The sequence below is a fragment of the Mandrillus leucophaeus genome, unplaced genomic scaffold (assembly GCF_000951045.1).
Source record: "Mandrillus leucophaeus isolate KB7577 unplaced genomic scaffold, Mleu.le_1.0 Scaffold337, whole genome shotgun sequence".
Classification (NCBI taxonomy): Eukaryota; Metazoa; Chordata; class Mammalia; order Primates; family Cercopithecidae; genus Mandrillus; species Mandrillus leucophaeus.
The window spans coordinates 1508435-1518204 of NW_012103554.1; the positions used below are offsets into that span (position 1 = coordinate 1508435).

General features: G+C 45.7%; 1 pseudogene; it reads right to left on the reverse strand.

Annotated features, from left to right (window-relative positions):
* Positions 1-4246: 4246 nt before the first annotated feature.
* LOC105545724 overlaps positions 4247-9770 on the reverse strand; it is a 17540-nt pseudogene continuing 12016 nt past the window's right edge.

A 9770-nucleotide genomic window follows, 5' to 3' on the forward strand; every position in this document is an offset into this window, starting at 1 on the left:
AATATATGCAGAGCTCAGATTTTTTGATGGGCTTGTGAAAGGTCAGTCTTTTCTGATATAGTTTATGACAGGCATTGTACTAGATATTTTGTGTTTCTATTCTGGCTTGTATCAAACTTCTTTGCCAAAGATATTCATTAAAATCTATAAATGACAAAAAAAAAAAAAAAAAAGAGGCTGAGGCAGGAGAATTGTTTGAGCCCAGGAGGCGGAGGTTGCAGTGAGCTGAGATTGGGTCACTGCATTCCAGCCTGGGCAACAGAGCGAGACTCCATCTCAAAAAAAAAAGAAAATTAGAAATCAAAGGATTGGCAGGGCCACACTCCCTCTGAAGGCTCCACGGGAGGATCCTGCTTCGTCTCCTCCAGCTTCTGGTGGCTCCAGGCATTCCTTGGCTTGTGGCTGCATCACTCCAATCTCTGCCTCTGTCTTCACAAGACTTTCTCCTCTTCTCTCTGGGTCTGTGTTTTCTTCTCTTCTCTCTCTTATAAGGACTCTTGTCATTGGATTTATGGCCCACCACATAACTCAGGATGATCTCAGCTCAAGATCTTTAACTTAACTACATCTGCAAAGATCCCTTTTCCAAAGAACATCACCTTAAAGGCTCCAGGGATTAAGGCAAGGCATGTCTTTGCGGGGGGCACCATGCAACCCATTGCAATGTGCTTCAGGCTAGAAAGAGTGGTCTTCAAATTGGTACACACATACATACATACGTGAGCAAGGGACATTCTTCCCAAGTACAATATTATGTGACACCCCAATATATAAAGTGGATAAGTGGAGCCGTTTGGCTGAGGCGGAGTGCAGGGAGAGCAACATCACTCAATCAAGGGCACACTGGATTGTAGGGGACGCAAGGACTCCAAGTCCTCGATGTCTTTCGAAGGAGGTCAGAGGGAGGGCCACATTGTACTTGCTGTCCTTGGGAGAACACCCCATAGCCTTCCTCTCTGGCTCTGTGCCTTGGCCCACACAGGCCCTGTTTGTTTGCCACCACGGGGAGAATCAGGCATCCAGAGAAGTTCTACACATGATAAGAAGGACTTGGGCGAGAATCACACGGAGGTCCTGACTTACAGTTTTTTTGAAAAGTAAATCATTCGCATATCTCAGCAAAAGTCCTCAAAGGACATTCCTGAGTTTCAGTAGGAGGAAAAATGAGTTGCTTTCTGAGCCCTCTCAGTGCCTTTCTGGACTGGTGAATGTTACAATATGCTGTGTTGCTGCAACTTTATCTACAAACTGGGCCTCAGCGACCGACACAGACTGTTCCTGCACTCACAAATGACTGTGTATTCCAGAAGTTCATTTGTAGGTGAGTTGTTTGCATCTCAGAAAGCCTTTTCCCTCTGTGGGGGGCTACAGATCTCAATGCTTATTGATTCTTACAGACAACAAGACAGAGCTTTTGTAGCTTGCTGGCCTCCACCGTGGGCCTCGCAGAGCCCCCAGACTCGGAGCCCTGAGCAACACTGGACTTGAAAGTAGGGCTAGAAGGGAAAGGCAAAATGGACAGAGGGTCTCCCAGGCACTCAGCAGTCATGGGCATTGCTGAGGGGGCACCAAGGACAAGAGGGTTGAGGGGCAAGACGGTCACCATGGGGGTGGCTGCAGATGGTCAGAGCAATCTGTATGTCAGGTAACTTGGTTGGGCAGGCCTACCTGTATTGTTGCTATCTGGCTGATAAGGATTCAGAGGCTGTGAAAGGGAAAGGGTTTTGCTGTAATCATTTCCTAGGGCTGCTAGGAAAACCAAGTACCACCAACTGAGCGGCTTAAAGCAACAGCGATGTATTCTCTTGCATTTCTGGAGGCTGCAAGTCTGAGATCAAGGTGTCAGCAGAGCTGTGCGCTCTCTCCCGCCTTCTGGTTGTTGCCAGCAATCCTTGGCATTCCTGGCCTGCAGCTGCATGACAACTTTCCCTCCCCCCGGTGCTCCATGGCCACCTCCCCTTCTGCACGCCTGTGTCTCCACTTGGCCTTCTCCCTGTCCGTGTGTCTCTTCTCATAAGGACACCAGTCTTACTGGATCCTCATGATCCCATCGTAATGTGATCACGTCTGCAAAGCGCCTATTTTCAAATAAAGTTACATTTACAGGTACTAGGGGTTAGGACTTCAACCTATCCTTTTTGGGGAAAACAATTTAACCCATAACAGAGGCATATAATCTGTCACCCCGCCTAAAATAAAAATGCGATCTATAATGGCCATGATGTGTAGCCACAGAGCCTCTGCTAAATACTGCCAGCGACAGACGGGAACCATTCCAGTTTTAGATAGCCCCAATCACGAGCGGTAGAGAAAATTCCTTTTTTTTTTTTTTTTTAAAGATCAGATTTATTTGGAGAAAATAAAAAATCCACAACCCAACGGATGGGATTTTATATCAAGACATCTCCCAGGTAACAAGTCTACAGATTACAAATCACTTTCATAGAAGATATTTTTGTACAAATTTTACATGTATTCAGGAGCGGGACATTAATCAATCCCCGTTTCTATTTTAACAGGGGGAACAAGGTAGGGGAGAGGGAAAAACAGTTTTGGATATAACTATTTGGAAGGAGAGTAGACATGAAGAGGGCAAACCCTAGCTTTTCATTATCTACAATCAATGGGTTTTTTTTGTTTAAAAAAAACAAAAACAAAAACAAAAAACCTTTCAATCTTCAACACTCTTTAAAAGCCCACTTCTTAGCTACTGGCCAATCCACACCAATTATTTAAACTCACTCGGTACACACCTTTGTCCACTGGGTAAATTATATTCACTATGCCCACCGCTGCAGCACGCATAAACCAACACCCCTGCATGGCTGAACAGGGCCTAATCTAGGACTGATGGGAGACCAAGATCTTGCAAACCAAGATCAAGGTGTGGTTTCTCTGCTAACACTGTCTACCAAGCTGATCCTTACAAAAATGCACATACAAGCAAGCAAGTTTAGCTACTGTGTTGCAAGAGAAACCAGGACCTTGTCAAATAGTTCTCTCCATTACCATTTGTTCTCTCAAGGGAAGCTTTAAAAAAAAAAATAAAACAACACATTGGTCTGGTCACCTTATAAATCCAACAAGCATTGGTGTGGCATTTCAGTGGAGAAGGAAACTTGCGGGGAGAAAACCCATCAAGGTTGTAAGAAAGGCTCCCAATTTAACTGTCCCTGTCCCTATTTATCCACCTGTATCCACCGTCCAAGACCATCCATTATTCTAGAGCACTCTGCTCTACAAAAGGGGTCAAAGCATCAGGAGCGAGCAAGGAGTGAGAACCAAAAGACATCAAGAAACTGATTTGCTTGAGAAAAGCAGCGATTCTTCCTTTCATAGCTCTCCATGGCTGAGAGAGAAAATGCCCAAGACATTATCTATGTGACTTAGAGACTGCTTTTTGGGAGGTTAAGAGTAGCATGAAGAACTTAAGATGACGATAAGAGTCTAAATTTTTAGCTTCAAGGTTTCAACAGAACGTGGCTATATTCAAACTTGCAGAAAGGACAGTGTTTAGAAAGGGTAAAACCAGGACACAGAAAACACTGAGAATTGCCATGACCCCCAAGTGCTCCCGGCTCCAGGAAATAACCATTCATGTGTTTGCTGGAGGTCACACAATGTTCCCCTATTACCTGGTGCAAAATGACTCATCACTTCCCAAAAGCTTCTTTTCAAACCATGATTTTCCCATTTATTTTGGTCCAATGCAGTCCTATTCTTTATGGCCTACAGACTCACTCCCAACTACCCCTCTGCGGGGTTAAAAAAAAGGAATTCCCCCTAGGCTGACCCCCAAAACTCAGAATTAAATCAGAGGAGGGGCTGGCAGCCTCCTGGACACTAAACCAACTTGAGGCTAAATCTACCTTTCCAAGAGTGGAAAATGTATTCAGATAATGTTTGAGAATTCATATATGCCACAATAGGATAAAAACTAAAAGGTAGAAATCTCACACTTTTCCTTCTACCTTTCTCCCCTACTGCCCAACCAGATTGCAGATGTTATATCACTGTCATTACCATTTCTGCTAAATGGCAGCCCCTAGGCACTAATCACGTGGCAACTGCATGGTGACATAAGGCACCACAATTCTTCCTCTAAAAAGCTGTAGTCTGTTTCTGGCTATATTGGCGATTCTCCAGTTACTTCAATACTTTAAAGGCTGCAGCAGCATGCAAAAGAATTTCATTTTTTGTTTTTAAAAAAAGGTAAGAAAGGTCTTAAGGAGATGGTGAGTTTTATTTTGTCTTGTCTGGATAGAGGTTTGATTTGCTCTCGAATGTTCCAGGGTGGAGAGAAACTAGGAGAAAGCACAGGATGTAGAGGTCTATTCCGTGTAATCTTCTCCCTCGTTTTCATCTTCACCATCAACAGAGACAGCAGCATACTTGCTTGCAGAACAGAACTTGGAAGCTGGGTTTTCCTCAGGTTTCTTTGGCTCAGGTGCAGATCTGGAGTCTTGATCCTTTTTGCCATCTTTCCTATCTGACTCCTTCCAGCGGTTTTTGTTCCCTCCATCTCCTGGACCACAGCTAGTGTTCCCAGTTTGGCCTTTTGGGACATTCATCCCATCTACTTTATTTTCATCTTTCCTTGCTGGTCCTTCCTCAGATGGTTGAGCCAGAGCTACTTTTCCCCCACCACTTGCAGGGGATTGCTGCTCTGTGTCTGAGCTCTGAGATGGAGCAGGAGGGTTAGAACTTCGCTTCACCCAAGCATTCTCCTTTGGTGGAGGGGCTGGCATTACCTTTAGGGGCTGATCAGGTTTGGGAGGTTTAGAAGTTGGAGAGTGACAATCTTCCTCCTTATTGAGTGTTTCATTTTCTAGAGACTTCTCACTCTCTCTCCTTCGTGCATTTCTGCCAGATGTGGCGGAGGTCCCGGTCTGCGATGACTCACTTCCTGTCCTCGACCGTTCCCGTTCCTGAGTTTCTTCACTGCGCCAGCTTGGGTGTCTCTCCCGAGGCCGTCGTTCTGGTTTTGGCTTATCCAGCTGACGCTGCAACTTCTCTCGTTCCTTCTGTAGCGGTTCTTCTATTTCTTTTTCTCTAGCAGCTGTGTCAACGGGCTTTGCCCCTCCAAAGATAGAAGCAGCTGGACTGCACTGGGAGGTACCAGCAGAGGAATCATCTTCCTTAGGAGTACTCGGAGGCGTGAGATTCAGTTTGGGTCTTTGGCGGGGGGACCTCTATCATCACGCCTACACTCATCCCGAGAGTAATCATCTCATCTCTGGAGCTCCACGACTCATCATCCTGTCGTATCGGTCTTCATAGCGGTCCCCGAGTCCTCTGTAGACATCATCCCTGCGGTACCCACGGCCGAATGCTCTTCCGCCACTGCCTGTCCGGGAATCACAGCCTCCATCAGAGTCTCTGCTGCCTCGGTCATCACAGCGACCCCGGCCACCGCATCAATCCATATCCCGGCGTGGGCCATCCCCATCCCCATCCCGATCCCCATCCCGATCCCCATCACCATACCAGTCTGAATCATAACCATCTCGACACTTGTCTCCAAAGCTATCATCACCTCTTCTGGACGAGTAGTCATCAAAGCTGTCTGTGGCAGAACGAGCCCTCCAGTCTGTATCTGTTTTGTCAGAATCCCCATTTCCATCACGGCCAAAAGAACGATCATCCCTGTCTTTATCCTGTGCTTGATCAGCAACCTCCACTCGAATTCTCCTGTTACCTAGATACCCTTCACTGAGACTCAGGGCACTGAGCAGGGAATCCAGGTCCTCAAATGCAGCATAACCAAAACCTTTCAACCTCTCTGAATTGCTGGGTTCACGTGGTAAATGCACTGCACTGATGTTTAATCCTCTAAAGAATTCCCTAACTGACTCTTCTATAACATCATAGGAGAGGTTCCCCAGGAAAGCAGTGTTGGGTGGCGATTTGGGAAGACGGCTCCGGTCGATATTGGGTTCCCGAGCAGCCCGTGGAGCAGTGGGAAGGATGGAACGGTCAGTTGGAGGCGCCCTATACGCATCATCGTCATTACTGTGCCGAGTTGTTGAAATTCTCCTTCCAGATCATCCGTTTCATCAGCCCAGCTGACTGGTTTGGAAACATAGGTTCTTCCTCCGCCAGTACTCCCATCCTCAGCCAGAAAGTCTGTTAGGGAGATAATCTTCCCATTCTTGTTCTTCTTTTTTGCTGAGGCGCCATGTTGGGAGAGGGAAAGAGAATGCTACCTCATTCCTTAAAATGGCTCAAAATACTCTTTTCCAGACTTTCACCTTATTGAACTGAATTTTCCTTCAATGAACTACATAGAATAAATCCAATCACTCTTGACAAAATCTTTTCAAATGCTTGAAGCCTTCCCAGTCAGCCTCCAAATATTTTCTTTTTATTTTATTTTCTTTTTTAAAATTTTTAAATTTTTTATTTTTTTGAGATGGAGTCTCACTCTGTCACCCAGGCTGGAGTGCAGTGGCGCAATCTCGGCTCACTGCAAGCTCCTCCTCCTGGGTTCAGGCTGTTCTCCTGCCTCAGCCTCCTGAGTAGCTGGGACTACAGGCGCCCGCCACCACGCCCGGCTAATTTTTTGTATTTTTAGTAGAAACGGAGTTTCGCCGTGTTAGCCAGGATGGTCTTGATCTCCTGACCTCGTGATCCGCCTGCCTCAGCCTCCTAAAGAGCTGGGATTACAGGCGTGAGCCACCACACCCGGCCCAAATATTTTCTTAAAGCTAAAAATTCTCCAGATCTTTATATGATATGAGGTGTTTTGTTTTGTTTTGTTTTATTGTTTGTTTGAGACAGAGTCTCGCTCTGTTGCCCAGGCTGGAGTGCAGTGGCACAATCTCAGCTCACTGCAACCTCCGCCTCCCAGGCTCAAGTGATTCTCGTGCCTCAGCCACTGGGGTAGCTGGGATTACAGGCGGGCGCCAACACACCCAGCTAATTTCTGTATTTCTAGTAGAGGCAGGGTTTTGCTATGCTGGCCAGGCTGATCTCGAACTCCTAGCCTCAAGTGATCTGCCTGCCTTGGCCTCCCAAAGTGCTGGGATTACAGGCATGAGCCACTGTGCCCGGCCATGGTTTTAAGACCTCTCATGATCCTAGTCATTGAACTTTGGACATGGTCAATGGTCTAGACCCATCCTAAGAAGAGGCTTCCATGACTGAAAGCCTACAATGTAGATATGATCCGATGGATGAAGGAATCAATGGGTGTATTTATTTCTAGGATTTGAGCATTACACTGCTACAGAAACCTAACCTTGTATTGAGATTTCTGTTTTGGTTTGGTTACAGTTTGGGTTTATCTGCTTGCTTGTTTTGCAGAGGGTCATAGAGTTTAGTGGCAAAGCTGGGCTGTTGACTCAGATTACGTTTGCGTCATTTAAAAATCTCTGAGCTTTTTCATAATTCCTCTTAAATCACATCTTCCACTCATTACTTGTGCTGTTTCTTTTTGAACCTCCTGCATGTTGGTTGCTATTAAATTTCATCTTACTGCTCTTTGTACGTCAGTGTAACAGCACATTCCACCTCTTGCAAATGTTGGCATGTCATTCCTGCATTAGCCATCCAACCCAGCTCTGGTCATCTGCTTCCAACAGGAAAAGACAAGGAGGAAAGAGAACCAATATTTAGAACATTTATTAAGACGCCAGTAAGCTAGACAATTGTTTCTAACTTTTTAATTGACATCAACACACATACAGAAAAGTGCACAAAAAAAACATACAATTCAATGAATTCTCACAAAGCAGATGCCTGTGTAGCCACCCATGTCAAGAAAGAGAACATTAGACTGGGAATGTTTTAATAAGCATTTTTCTCTTTAAATCCTCAAACCTACTTGGTAATTATTATTAAACCTGGTTTATAAGATGATAAAACAGATTCAGAAAGGTTAAGTGGCTTGCCTTGCTGACTTCCACAGCTGGGAGTTGTAAAGCACAGAATGGGCCCCACGCGGTGGCTCATTCCTGCAATCCCAGCACTTCAGGAGGCCAAGGCGGGTGGAGCACTTGAGGTCAGGTGTTTGAGACCAGCCTGGCCAACATGGTGAAACCCCGTCTCTATTAAAAATACAAAAATTAGCTGGGCATGGTGGCACCCACCCGGTAGTCCCACATACTTGGGAGGTTGAGGCAGGAGAATCACTTGAACCCAGGAGGCGGAGACTGCAGTGAGCTGAGATTGCACCACTGCAATTGTGATGGAGCAAGACCCTGTCTCAAAAAAAAATCTAACGTACCCCATAAAAATATACAACTATTATGTATCCACAAAAATAAAAAAAAAAAAAGAAAGAAAGAAGGAACCCAACATTTGCCTATAAGAACAGAAACTGCGCTTCCACAAGTCAACAAACAAAAAAAAGCCAATGTAGTCCTATTATCCCCATGCTTAGCACTATCTGAAATGTCCTCTCCCTCCCTCCCATCCTTAGTTTTTTTCTGATCAACTCTTCATCCCCACTTCAGCATTCCTTCCTCTGTGAAGCTTTAGGAGACTTTCTCAGGTTGAGTTAATCAGTTCCTCTTTTGTGACCTTCTGGTACTTCTTATTCTTCTAGTTAGAGCAGTGGTCTCATGAATTCCTATTGCCTCGGTTATCTCCCTCATGAAAGAGTTGTCTTGAGGGGAGGAGTATGGTTTATTCATCTTTATACTTCCACTGGTTAACAAAGTGTGTGCTGTGGTATTGTTGAATGCGGTAGAGGATGGCTGAGAGAATACAGAGCTTGAGGGCAGAAGCGGGGCTGCAGGTGCTGGGGGCTGAACTAGGGCAGCAGTAGTGGGGATGGAGATGCTTAGGACAGCTGGTCCAAAATCCTGGTCATTATTAAATCACCTTAGGAGGCTGGGGAGGACTTTAAAATGCAGATGCTCAGGCCACTTTCAGATGTACTGACTCAGTCTCTAGGAAGGGGACTCCAAATCTGAATTCATTTAGAAGTCCTTTAGCAGGACTGAGTGCAGTGGCTCACACCTGTAATCCCAGCATTTTGGGAGGCTGAGCGTGTGGATCACCTGAGGTCAGGAGTTCGAGACCAGCTTGGCCAACGTGGTGAAACCCCATCTCTACAAAAAATACAAAAATTAGCCAGGCGTGGTGGCAGGTGCATGTAATCCCAGCTGCTCGGGAGGCTGAGGCAGGAGAATAGCTTGAACCCAGAAGGCAGAGGTTGCAGTGAGCCAAGGTCACAGCACTGCACTCCAGCCATCTCCAAAAAAAAAATAAAGAACTCCTCCTTTAGGGGATTCGGATACTCAGCCAAGTTTGGGAACCACTGACGTAGGTAGTGTCCTGAGTCATACTTGGAGGACACATGGAAGGCAGGGAAAGAGGGGAAAAGAAAGAGGAGTCTGGGTCCTAGGTTTGCCCAGCGTGGATGATGATGATGGCATTGATGGAGCGAGTGCTGGAGGAGGCTCGGGGTGAAGTTGTTCTGCATGAGCTGAGCGTGTGGTGTCTGCACATATCCAGATGAAGATGACCTTTTGGCAGCTGGGAGCCAAGCTGGGGACTCAGGAGAGCAATCTGTCACTTACGACCTTGAGAATTTGCCATTTTGCTAGGAAAAAGGTCATCTTCCCATACTCACTCTGTTCTCTAGTTTAGCAGAAAGAGGTAAAAATTACTTTTACTTTCTAACTGATTAAGCCTGACAATCGATAGTGATAATCCAGAAATAGGTACATTTAATTCACTTACGACAGTCCTAGGGTTTGCATAGTTACCTGTTTCTCATAGTTAAACAAATGCTTTAAAAGAAATTAAAAGAAGGATATTTT